The 12,647-nt window shown below is 47.0% G+C and overlaps 1 protein-coding gene across 6 annotated transcripts in view; it reads right to left on the bottom strand.

Moving 5' to 3' along the window:
- LOC121603398 (voltage-dependent calcium channel type A subunit alpha-1-like) overlaps window positions 1-5,570 on the bottom strand; it is an 83,891-nt gene extending 78,321 nt beyond the window's left edge. For all 6 annotated transcript variants that reach the window (XM_041932047.1, XM_041932040.1, XM_041932039.1 and 3 more), the window contains exon 1: window positions 3,198-5,570. The gene's annotated coding sequence lies outside the window, so the exon portion shown is untranslated. The remainder of the gene's footprint in view (window positions 1-3,197) is intronic.
- Between the last annotated feature and the right edge of the window lie 7,077 nt (window positions 5,571-12,647).

The raw sequence follows: 12,647 nt of genomic DNA, 5'->3' as shown, positions 1-12,647 counted from the left end.
ATCTGAAGCAATTTTTACATTACATTGCCGTGCAACCCGACGGCACACCGGCAGCTGCTTTGTTCTCTTTCACTCTCCACCTCTGTTCTGATGAAATTGCATATCGAGACACGGGCGAGTGCAACCCAAAAAAAAAACAGTGCACCGTATACTATCCAATCAGAAACCTGATATTTACTGTGCGATGGTTCGCTCTTTGCACTGCACTTTTCATCAAAGCTAACAGACGCGGTTGGGGCTTCGATGCCATCCTACTCGTGCCCTACAGCAACACTTTTTTTGTGCTGGGATATTTCTTCTGTAACATAAAACTAAACCATCGTCGTGTCTTCTGTTTCGATTGCTGCTACGCGTCCGAAAGCGCTGTTTGATTTTGAGAAGAAATTTAATTACGTTCACGCACTCGATGCGCTAAAGCTCAGCGGACGACCATTTTTTGTCAGCCATTTTTTTACCTCGCCCATAATCTCGTTCAATGCCACATAAACACCACAGCGCGCACCGTGCTTGGCTCGTGCTACTGCTCGTCATACAAAGTACAGCCGGAATGATGGGTAGCAATAATCATCCCAGCGTGCCAGCGTCCCGTCCATCGGTCGCAGCGTCGAGCCAGCGACGTCTGAAGTTCTTTTCCGTTTCCGGTGCTTGAGGCAATTGCCTGAGACTGACTGCCATCGCGTCGATGCTCCCGCATCCCTCCGCGCATTCTGCACGAGCATGGCATTCACGCTGAATGCATTCGATGAATACTTAAGGAAGGGTTAGAAACAAAGCACAAAACACACATGTGTATCAACACACGACCACACTGTGCAAACTGAAGAGCCATTCGCTGTGGCCATTAGATTCTGTTTGCACACGGTCGGCTTCTTCGACCGTATGGCTGGCTGGGCTTCATCCTGCTCTACCTGCCGAGGAAAACCACCAGCAGCAGCAGCAGCAGCAGCCTTAAAATTCCAACCATCTACCGGGATGGGGATTAACCGGCACAATCTTGCCGCCTTTCTTACTGCTGCCTTTCCGGGAAAACTTTTCGATCAACTTTAATAATCACACTGCGAACCCTTCAAGCAGGCGAGCGATGCCCTTCCCCCACACTGCAGCGATGGGAAGCTGCTTCGCACCGCACGAAAAGTGTGCTAAATAATAAAGCGACTTTACAATCAATAATAGCATTGTGACTGAGCCGGCGTTTCATACACCGAACGCCATATGTCAAAGCGAGGGCGCTTTCCATCCGGGCGGTGTCGCGTGAATTGAGATGAATAGCTATAGGCAGGGAGTGGGGAGCGTGCGAGGGAGCGAAGATCGACGGAGAAGTGGAAAGAACTACCACTCGTTTTACGATCCCAGCAGTGAAAAAAAACTTGCGCTTTACCCGTCCCCGTGTTCGTTTGATATTTCTTCGTGTCTATGGTTGAAGAGGTCAACACAGTATGGCTGCACGGAGCGAAGGATTTAGCCCGGGTGGATGGTCACAAAGCGCAAACAGGAATCCGTCTAACGCAGTCATAGCCGACTAGTTTCCGGTTCGGTGAAAATTTAATATCCTTTCACCCCGTTTTTCCCTTCGGATGGGGATGAAGCTTGGGCATGGAGGCGGTGCAATTTTTTTTTACTTCCCGTTTTGCCCATGATACGATCGTTCTTTGAAAAGTGATTAAAGGTATATGCGAGTCCATCGGGAGCAAACGGCGTGGTGAATACGGGACGTGATGCAATTAACGGAAGGTGATGCTTATGGCGAGAATTTTCCACCATAAACAGGCTAGACAGTGAACACGACGTTAGGAAATGATAATAAAACAAATTGCTTACCCGTAATGTGGCTTTTTGCCCTAAAATTATGCAATATGAACAAATACGCCAAAATGTATGCTATTGGCTCGACACAAGTACTTATTTAATCCTATTTTATTCGTATTCTTCAAAACAAACACATATTAGCTTTAAGCTTGTTTGAGGTTTATAAAACGTAGTTAAAAATAGAGTTTCCTGTAAACATTTTAATTTATTTTCAAGAATCCTACGAATCCAACCATTCTTTTACAATTTCAACAGTTATACTGAACCTTTCCTCTTAAATTTCCCTTACTCAAGCAACAAAAGACGAAAAACATGTAACTGGAATGATAAAACTTCATTCCAAATACACCTTACTGCGTAAGAACACTCGAAATGCTGAAACAAAAAATCCCCTCTCGAAATGTGTCAAACCCGTAACAGCGCAATTGCCCGGCAACCGTTGTGCTATTCGTGGTTCCGTCCCGATATCTGCCCCTAGAATTGTTAACCGTAATTGTATTACCTTCAGCATTCATTGAGCCATAAAAAGCAGCAAAACAATTCTTGCTAATCACAGCGCCATCCTTCTGTTAAGCAGGTTTGCTTCACAAAATCGCGAAAAATCAGTCAAATCAACTCAACCGAACCCTTTTTTTGTTCTCACCCGACAACGACTTCTCGGAGTCGGAAAACCGTTCGCGTCTGTATCCGTATCCGTCCGTCTTGTTCTATTTGTCTTGTTTATGCTTCACCGCCACACGGTTAAAAATCGCCGAAACTGTGGTGCTATTTTGCCTACTTCCCTAAAAGTGTACCGTTTCCATAACGACGCTAAAGATCCGCAGATAGCTCGATAGCCCGAAATCGTGCGTCTTTTTATTGTGTTTTACTTCCTCTTTGTGCTACATTGGCTGCGATGTTTTATCGCGAACGCACGATGCTGCTTTTCTCTTCTATCCACCATCAATTCACCTTTTTGATTGGCTGCTAGATACGAAGGATCATATTTCCGGTTAGACGGGAAAGCATAAAAGCCTCACCCGCACAGCACTCAGAACAAAACCGGCGTAAGCTTCAAAACTCACCACACTCCATCGCGGCGAGCAATGGGCAGAAACATTTCATTAGTTTAAAAGCTAATTTTGGAGGAATGCGACTGAAAAACTGCGTGCAAGACGCATCTCACCCGACTGCAGGAGGAGGGGATTGATATTCTTACTCCGAAATTATTTGGCGGGCGAGTTTTGAGCACCGAAAATCCCGCACTGACTGATTGTCCATCAATCAAACCGGATTCGGCGGTACCATTTGCTCCTATTGCACCCGCACAACTCCGTCCCGAAATGCTCAACAGATGTATAAATAATTTGGGAATCTCTTCAGGGGGTTAATGCAACCCCACTGCTACCTACCCGCTAGCAACAATCCATGTCCGGGTCGGTGCGTCGGTACACCGGCAGCCCGGTAATCCATCTGCGCCGGGGCCAACTTCCTTCCAGCCCCGAGGAGCGGGCCCGCCGTTTGCGAAGATACGTTTGCTCACGTGTCCACGTGCGAATGTGTGCTAAAAATGAACGCCGCTTTGCAGGTGCAAAAAGGTTAAATTTGCGAATCCTTTCACTCTTCGCTTTTTTCCTTTCTAAGACACGGTTCGCTTCTTCTCACCTTTCACGCTGGATTTACTAGAGAGGGGGGTGAAACAGGGTAGCGTTCGTGATTGCTCCTTTGCACCTGGACTCTTTCTGAAGTGTTTGGCGTGTGGTGCTTACGATCCTATCCACTCACTGACGGGGTTTGACCAGATTCTAGGCTTTTTCGATTTTACACTTTTCTTTCGTCTATCGATCACTTCCACGTTTGCCACTTTCCATCAGGAACGCCTTTCCACATGGAGCCAGCCGGGCCCTTTCCAATTATGGCACCCGCAAGACCCGCAAGAGGGCGGGATTGGGGTTGTGCCAAAACTTGTTCCCCCTTTCTAGATCGAAGAATTTCCCGCACGGGACCGGCACGCACGACCCGGGATAAATCACGGCACTGATAATATTTTCCACCCGGCCCGGTTTGCATCCATAATGTTCGAATAATCCGCCTTCGATCCGATCGTGCACGCTTCACTGGCAATCACCGGATGAAGAAAAAACTCTCTCTCTCTCACACACGCACACACAAACTCGGACCAGTGAAAGCCAAAGCCCCGTGGAGTAGAGTTTTGCCGAAAAATTCTTCCACCTCCAATGTCCAAAAAATGCAAATTATCAAACGGTTCCCGTAAGTCCCGTGAGCTCACTTTCCTTTCTCTCTCTTTTTTATCCCTTGAACGGATACACGATCTAGGTTTTGCAATTTGTCAATCGAAAAAGGGACCCTTTTGCTTTCTTTTAGAGTTTTTTTTTTTGTAACTTCTTTCTCGACACGAGCTTGTGGTTCAACCGTCATCAAACGGGCGGCGGCAGCAGCAGCAGTAGTAGCAACATTCAATTTCTGTTGGCGTTGTTGGAGGGAGAAGCTCATAAGAAAACCCGTTCCTTGATTGGCGTTACGTTTTTGGGCACACACACAGACACACACACACACTTTATTTATAGTTCGTGTCACGTACGACGAGTTGATTTATGGGGCGTAGGGGCAGGAAGGTTTTCCTCCCGCTCTATTTACTCGTAGCAAAGGTAGCGCAGCACACGCGTTCAATTACTCGATAATCTAGACATTCAACAGGAGAATAGAAGACGTTCCCTTAACACCACTTGTTCTCCCACCTCAAAGACGAGCGTTAGTACGTGTATATTTGCTACAAAAAAGGGACACAGTGGCGCACAAGCTTTTTATAAGCGGATGTAGAAATGGTCGCTCACACACAAACACACACACACACATTTACACATGAATGTAGAAATAAAAAAGGTTTTATCACAGACACTCAGAGTTCCACCGTGTGCGAAATTCGAGGCTCACGTCAAGGTAGAAGATTCGAACACTCCCCCAAACACTTTTCATAAACACGCTCAAGCTTCCTTTATCACATTGAGACACAATCGCACACTTGCATCAAGCACACACACACACACACACATTTTACTAATAGAACACAAAGATGCTTATTTTAGACGACGAACCGCACCGATGCACCGATGCCACAGCGAACATTGCATAGGAAAACTCCTCCGCCTAACACACAGCACCACAAGCACACACACAAACACCAATCACCGCTGGCACGTTATCAAACTTCAATCTTGGCCCACTTTGAATGCACTTGCCCATCATCTTCGACGCGACAGCGAGCAACTGAATGCGCACTGCCCCTGCGATGCCGGAGCTCTCGGAGTAAGCGTTTCGACTAAAAAAAAGTGGACCCCTGCAGCTCGATAGAAAAATTGCCCGCTTTTCTCCCGAACAACGGGCGTACGAAAATGTCGTTTGGCCACACTGCTCCACAGCGAGCACGGCCTTCAGGCATTCGGTCCAGCACCACAGGTCGCCGGGGCAACCGTTGGTCCGGGAGCATTTACGTTTCGCTAACAAACTATTTTTGGACCCCTACCGACCTGACCCTGTGCCGCGGGAAAGAGTCGCCGATCGATGGCGCGCGCCGTACTAGCAGCCACGACCACCGGTTGCAACACGCGGAACTAGGATGCAACAGCGCGCGCCCCCTTTCCGGAAGGACGCCGTAACGGTTGCAGATCTGTAACGGTGCTGCTGCTGCTTGCCCACCTGCAGCTTTGGTCTGTACACGGCGCACGCAACACAAACACGGCTAACACGCGCGCTTCCGGCACGACGGTACACGCACGACTGGCACGCTGAATGCAGCGTGCTTCGGTGAGCCTTCGGTCCATCGGCGAGCCTGCCCGAAGCAGGCGAAACCGAGCCCGCACCCGATGGCTGATAAGACGCCGAACGGGGTCCGTCGAGCTTCGGCTGGGGGGATTCAACAAGGGGAACGAAGGGGAAACCCCCCCCCCCCAGCCTGTTGCATCCAGGCGAAAGCTTCCGGTGAGGGGAAAGCTTTTTGGCGTAACCATGAAAACGGTACGCTACAAAATGGATGGATTTAAAACCGGGGCGAATGAGAGAGACAGAGCGATGCAGCGTGAGAGCGCTAGGGAAGATGCACACCGTTGGTCGATTCGCACGCAATCGATGAATCCGGATTCATAGGACACGCGTATCCTTAAAGCCCGAAATCAAACAGGAAGCGAGCGAGAGAGGTAGCACAGATTCGTCCCGTTTCGGCATACTGGCACGCCGGGATGGCATTGCGTGTGAGATTTAATATTGCGAACGAGCCCCCTCGGGCAGTGCGAGCAATAGCAATGGCCGGTTGATGAGGTTCCCGGGCCCCTCGGCGGGTGGATGGGTGCACCCCGGTGTATTAGATTCGTTTGTTGAATCAACCGACCCAACACCGACCTGGTCTGGTGTGCCCGCTGCGTAGAGCAACTGCGAGCGGGCCGTGCCGATGTCGATAAGGTTTGCTAAAAATAGACACCAAGTCGGCTGCAGCCTTTGCTAAACGGGAAGGCGTCTGCCAAACGGTCGGGGGACGCTTCACGCCGTACATGTTTTGGAAAATTAAATCGACTTGATTTTGTACGAGATTTCCGAGCACGCAAGACGCCCCCCCCCCCCCCCTGTTCGCCGTAGCAAATAATCGATAATGTGCGTCCTGGACCTGTGAGGGCCTGTGTACTGCTTCACGGAGGCCTCCCTAAATGCTCTCGCACCTTGAACAGCATCATAAGCTACTTGCCAGGAGCACACTTCATTTCAGGATTGTTGTAACCGCGTGCGATATGTGTAAAACTGGGGAAGTGTTTCTTCCGCTGTGCATTTGTGCGTTCTTGTGATTTGTTACCAAATTGGCTTCAAATGTCAGAATGCTGTTTCGTTACCGGCCCTGTCGCTTCGAATCACACGCACAAGCTATCAATTATGACAGTCTGCTTTTCAGCTGCTGTTCCTTGTTGCGATGGTGCTCGTTTGACACGCCTGGCAATGGGGTTGCTTTCCACCGAATAAAAAAAAACACGCCACAACACACCTGAAACACACCTTTACCACATACGCCAGCATCGTCGACCACACGTACGGTCGGTGCCCGGGGGCCAGGGCAATTTGTCATCCGTTTTGCTACGTTTAACCCGCTGTTTGGTCGTATCTACCGTACGCCAGATGCTGGGGATGCGTAACACGTATAAGCACACACACACACGCACACACGCACCTACATTTGCTTTTCCCCATGGAGACAATGGTGTGGCACGTTTGTTTTCCACCAAGCACTAAGCCGGCTCAACAGGTTGCTGCGATACAATCGCGGGCGCGTGGGCCCCCGTTGGTCGCTTTTCTTCCACCCTATGGTAAGCTTTCCAATTGGTGGCGGTGGCACACGCTCGAGACAGAAGATCCGATTCGGTCGGAGGGGGTAAAAATATATAGGAAATTCCCCCATCGCTTACTTTTTTTTGCTCGTTTGTTTTTTTTCTTCTTATTTTCCCTTGAGGACATTCGGAAGAAGATTACTCCGGTGCCCGAAATTGTACCACCGGGCGTCTTCACTAAGCGCATGGAGCTGTGTGTGCGTGTGTGCCGGTTCCCTGGAAGCATCACCAGATCTTATGCTTTCCTTTTCGGCGGAAGATAAGGCCAGATGAAGAGTAAATACTCTTAACAGCCTGTACCTTTTACCCGCACCACCCAGTTTGCTTAATCGCGGACCGAGGCGCGACGTGAGTTATGCCTCAGCCGAAAGCAAACACCAACGCACGATGTAGTAAAGTTACTTCCTCTGTTGTGCGTTGTTTCAGTTATTTTTTTTTCCTATCACCGTACGGCTAAACGTACTGCTGGGTTCAATGTTGCAGAATCTGGCACAGGTAAATCATCATAGACGGAGGTTGTAGGCAACCACAAACGCCTCGTAAACGGTTTCCCACCTTCATGGGCTTTTATTCGGCAATCGACGGGCAGACGAGCTTTTTGCATAAGCACACGGATAAGGGTGAACGTAGATTTGCAACAGGTTGTATTTGCCGTTGGAAATGGGGATGAAACATTCCAAGAAATGAATCAGCCCCGACAACCTCAACCATTATACATCGAAACATGACGCGTGATGTCGTGCAAGGGTCGATTTGCAAGATGCCATACAGGCATGTTTCGCCTTGTTTGATGGCGTGCTTTGCAGATGTGATTTGAAATTGCCTTCAAGGTAATGAACTGCAGCTGGACGGGCTGGCATGACTTGTGGAAGGGTTGTATTTAATGTTACCTTTACATGAGTCAATCTGCCTGCAGATGGATCTATCCAAATGAAATCACATAAAATTGGAATGCATGGTAATTTACTCGAAGAACTCGTAAATAACAAAGAGAAACTATTGCGCTTTGTAGTATGGGTATGGGTGAACAATAACGTTGATGAGCTTTTGGAAAGATTTTATTCCACCTAGCTGCACATGTTTAACTCTACGAACTCTACTTTCCGCCTAAAAGTAGGCAATTTAATGCTTCAATATACACTATACCTGCTTTTTCCAGTTTCCCAATGGCTTTAATTTTTTGTTATTAGTTTTTTTTAAGACACACATATGGATGATTTTCGGTAACCATAAAGTTTGTTATAATTTCAAATTACATACTTCAACTATGTATTAATTTATTGATTCAACATATGCGAGAAAACTACTGTTTAGCAAGCTAATCCTTTTGGTAAGATTGCATACCTTTAGGCGACATAATAAATACAGTGGGCAAGGAAAAAATGCAATCAAACTGCTCAGAAATGCAATATCTGTGTCCCCTAAAAGCAATTTACACTTTATGAAATGTGTTTGCATAGCACAGGTGTAAAGTTACCAGTCTTAGCCTACATCTGTCATCGGTGTTGCAATCATAGCCCGGTATCATACCCCCTCTCCAATATCACACTCTACCACCGACACGCAAACATGAAGATGTTTGCCTTTGCTACCAATAGATACGGGTCTTACAGGCTAAAGATTCAGTACAATCCTTTATTCCACCTCCTACACGCACTTGACACGGAAGCGATTTCCTGCGGGGGAGGTTACAAAACATTTGCCGTCCCATATTTTTCTTCCACTTTTCAAGATGAATCGTGACGCATTTATTTGTCCCTCGGGCGAGGTTCTGTTTGTGTTTGTTCTTTTTTTTCTGCAAACCCTGCCTCCCCCCCCCCCACCGAGGGCGACCCGAGTACGGCAGCTGTACAATGCGTTTATTGGAAAAGTTTTCTACAGTGTATGCCCAAAGGTCAGCCCGCGTGAAGTGAAACGTTACGTGGTTGCACTTTCTTGCCACGAAGCGAGCCACCGAGAGGCGGAAGGGAAGTTAGTTTCAAGTGAAGGTGGTATTAGCTCTGTCCCGTGGGCAATTTCACGGACGGTGGATGAACTTTAACAACTTCTTGCAGTCCCTCATCAAGGGATCCGTTCAGTCATCAACTGTCGTTCGTGACAGTTAGCCCGGGATGTGGATGAAACTTTTGTTTGGAACGCACTTTGAGTGATCCGGTTGCGTAGGTTGAAGCGCTGGCGGAAAGTGCATGTCTAAAAATGCTTTGTAAATTAAAATTACTCTTCCAGAATAAGATAAAACAATTTCTTATGCAGATCCTTAAGGCTATGAAATTAATAAGTGGAACACATTTCTCCCTTTCTCTGCTACTTTCAGATGCTCATTCACAAACACTGGCGTACTTCGTATTTTGAAACAGCAGTGTTACCTCTGCTGACAAACAACAGTGACCTGCTATCAGGAAAATATTTTTCTACCGAACCCACCATACTCCCACCACGGTTACACTACCCATTAGAGCCAATCCAGCACCGATGCACGAGAAGCAGCGCTAGGAGGAGTGGTTCTGATTCTCGCTATTCATTCCACCCTATTGTTAAGCCAGCATCATATGCAGCCGCTTCTTGCTACCGAAGATATCGCAATACCCACCCACGTATCGCCATTATCCACCCACGTATCCACGGCGATGGTTGAGCTTTAAGGAAATGAGATACCTTCCCTTTCCTACAGCCCCTTTTCGGGAAGCGTGCGAATGGGCGAAGAGTTTAAGCATAAGTGCGTTACCAAACAAAAGGGAAGCTTCTTTGTTCGATACTGTTTCACTGGAACACCAAGTGGGCGATTGCCATCGGGTTTGGCGTTTGCATTTGCGTACAGTGCATCTAGCAGGAACCAGAAAGCGCCCATGTCAGACGCAACGACTGTGGGGGCTGCAACTGCATTCGCTGTACTGTATTCGCTACATTCGAGCGGACAATGGGAGCGATGTTTCTGAGAAGATTTTATACAGAGCATGGAGCATATTTGTGTTGTCTTGTTGCTTGAGCATAATTATCCCGAACTCACCATTGGTGCTGGAAGCTTATTATACTAGCTAGAATTGTTTTTTTACTGTTGTGAATAAATGGAATCCTCATCGAAACCTACAAGCGCATTCACAACACAACATTAGATTTCCAATGAAGTTTACAATCCTCTCAGAAGCAAATTGAGCAATCCCATCCAGACTTGTACAGGTTTTGCTTGCCGATGAAGGCCCACAAATCATAATGGGCCTTTATAAATAGCAAGATTACCTTCAATTAATTACTTCCATGAAGCTTCAAACACGCCAACAGTCGGTATTGAAATTAAACAAAATCGCCCGCCTGAGTACGCTCGAATTTCATGCTATCTCTTCCCTCATTCCACAATAATTAAGTGTATTTATTGTGCTGTTCGATACAAAAGCACAACGACAGACGTATCCTACTTTCGTCTCATAATTAATATCACCTATATGGCGCACTGCTCACACCCATCGCTTCAATCACTGTCCACTGTCCTAACAACTCACGACACCGCTCATTGGTTTCGCCATTCATTGCGTCAGTCTTGCCTGTCATCTCCTGCCTTCAGTCCACCCAGCAGCGGTGCTGACAAAAGGGTTATTATGTTACACTTATTAGCCGGCTAATAACCGGCCAACACGTCAATGTTGCGATCTTGCACGATGCCCAGCGGTGGCGTATTGTTCGAGATAACCCAAACACACAAAACCCAACCAACATGATCGCTTGCGGATCCCCGTCCAACGGGCTTCTTTGTGCGGTCGTTCTCGTGAGCAGCAGACGATGCATGTCGGACAGCTGACGCGCGCTGGGATCTGTGTAGGGTTGTACCGGAACGAGTGAAAGCTTCACCCTGTCGCTGGCGATGTTCTTACGTGCGCTCGTGTACGTTCCAGGACGCGCTACTAACAGCGAGGCGTTGATGTAACAAAAACCTCCCGCGCTAACTTTGGCGCAACCGTCCCACCACGCTGTGGCAGAGGCTGGTAGGCAAGCAAAATGCAATTTATTAAATCTTAAGTGGCTTCTCTTTCCGGCCTGTAGTACGACTGAAGCAACGCTGGCCGTTGTAACACACATGCTGCCGGGTGTTTTTGTTTTTTTTTCTACTTTTAGCCTCTGTTTACTTCAACTTGTAACACCAACAGGCTGCTGTACCATCTCGGAAAAGGATATTAAAGGCCGGTACATGTGCAGTACAAGGAACGACACCACACAAACACACTTCAACATTTCTCTTTCTTTTTTTTTGTACAGAAAAACCACCGCAAGCCTTTGTAACAGGCGCAAATGGGGAGGGCAAATAATTCTTGTCAAACTTTGTACCATACATTGCACCGATGCACACCACAAACCGGCTGGTGGTCGTTGCTGGCACGAACGACGGGAAGGGCTCAACTTTAACCAAAGTGGTAACTCAACCACTCCAAACAGGCTGTCGGTTAAAGGCGTACGCAAGGTGCCACAACCCGGTCACAACGCCCGGTTCGGAGCTGGCGGGGCGATTATAAACCGCAGCTCAGGCTCCTGCCGGTCCGCGCCTCGGCGAGGAAGTTAATTTGTTACGGAAAAGCTCGTGAAAGTTACCTGGCGGCAACAAATTAGCCACAACTTGCACCATAACTTACGCTGCCGGTGCCGGTGGCAGAGGGAATGAAACAAACACATTAACGCTTTTTCATGAAGTAAAGGTAATTGTTTTGATGTTGCAGCAACGAATGGACTAGTAGGTTGATGGTTGCTGTAAATAGTTCGCTTCATTGTTTTATTTCAGCAGCAGAGGGGGTAGAATCATACCGGTGAAGCAAAACATTACTCTTTTATTCCATCAATTGCTGGACGAACACTGAACACCGGCTGCATTAAAGTAATTTAATCGCAAAGCTTTAGGGTCTTCTGACAGAACAGGTCGAATGTAGGCAACGGCACAAGAACTATTAAAAGGTAAAATAGATAGCCATTGTAATTATTGCTAAGCAAAGCAACTAATAGTTGCTGTAAAGAGCAGAAAGATTTGAAACTGAAGTATGATTTTCGTTTATAAACGCCTAAATATATGCAATAAGAGTGTCTGATCTATAAAACAGCTTGCATACATTCAGGCGACATATTCCTCAATAGAAATTTGATTTAAATCTAAGAGAATTTTGAATCTTCATTACCCCCAAAGTCCATATAAAACAAAGGTCGATGCATGTCTAAGGTATTGACAAATGAAGGTAAGTAGAAGAAATCGAGGTTTCACGGTTACCACGTCCATTTTGTTTTTTTACATGTTGTTTCAGATGTAATTCATAAATTTAGGACTTTTTCTCCCTGGATCTCTTCAAAGCTGTATTATTCGGTAATATTTTAAGTGTAATAATTGTTAATGAGTACAAGACACCGAAAAACATTGAAAAACCTGTGATATGGTGAAGAATCTGGCATAACGAAAACAGTTGATTTTTAGCTAAACCCGTATGTTTGGTGCGATGTGTAGAA

The sequence above is a fragment of the Anopheles merus genome, chromosome 2R (assembly GCF_017562075.2).
Source record: "Anopheles merus strain MAF chromosome 2R, AmerM5.1, whole genome shotgun sequence".
Classification (NCBI taxonomy): Eukaryota; Metazoa; Arthropoda; class Insecta; order Diptera; family Culicidae; genus Anopheles; species Anopheles merus.
The sequence above is the reverse complement of the archived record's forward strand: the minus strand, read 5'-3'. Positions and strand labels throughout refer to the sequence as shown.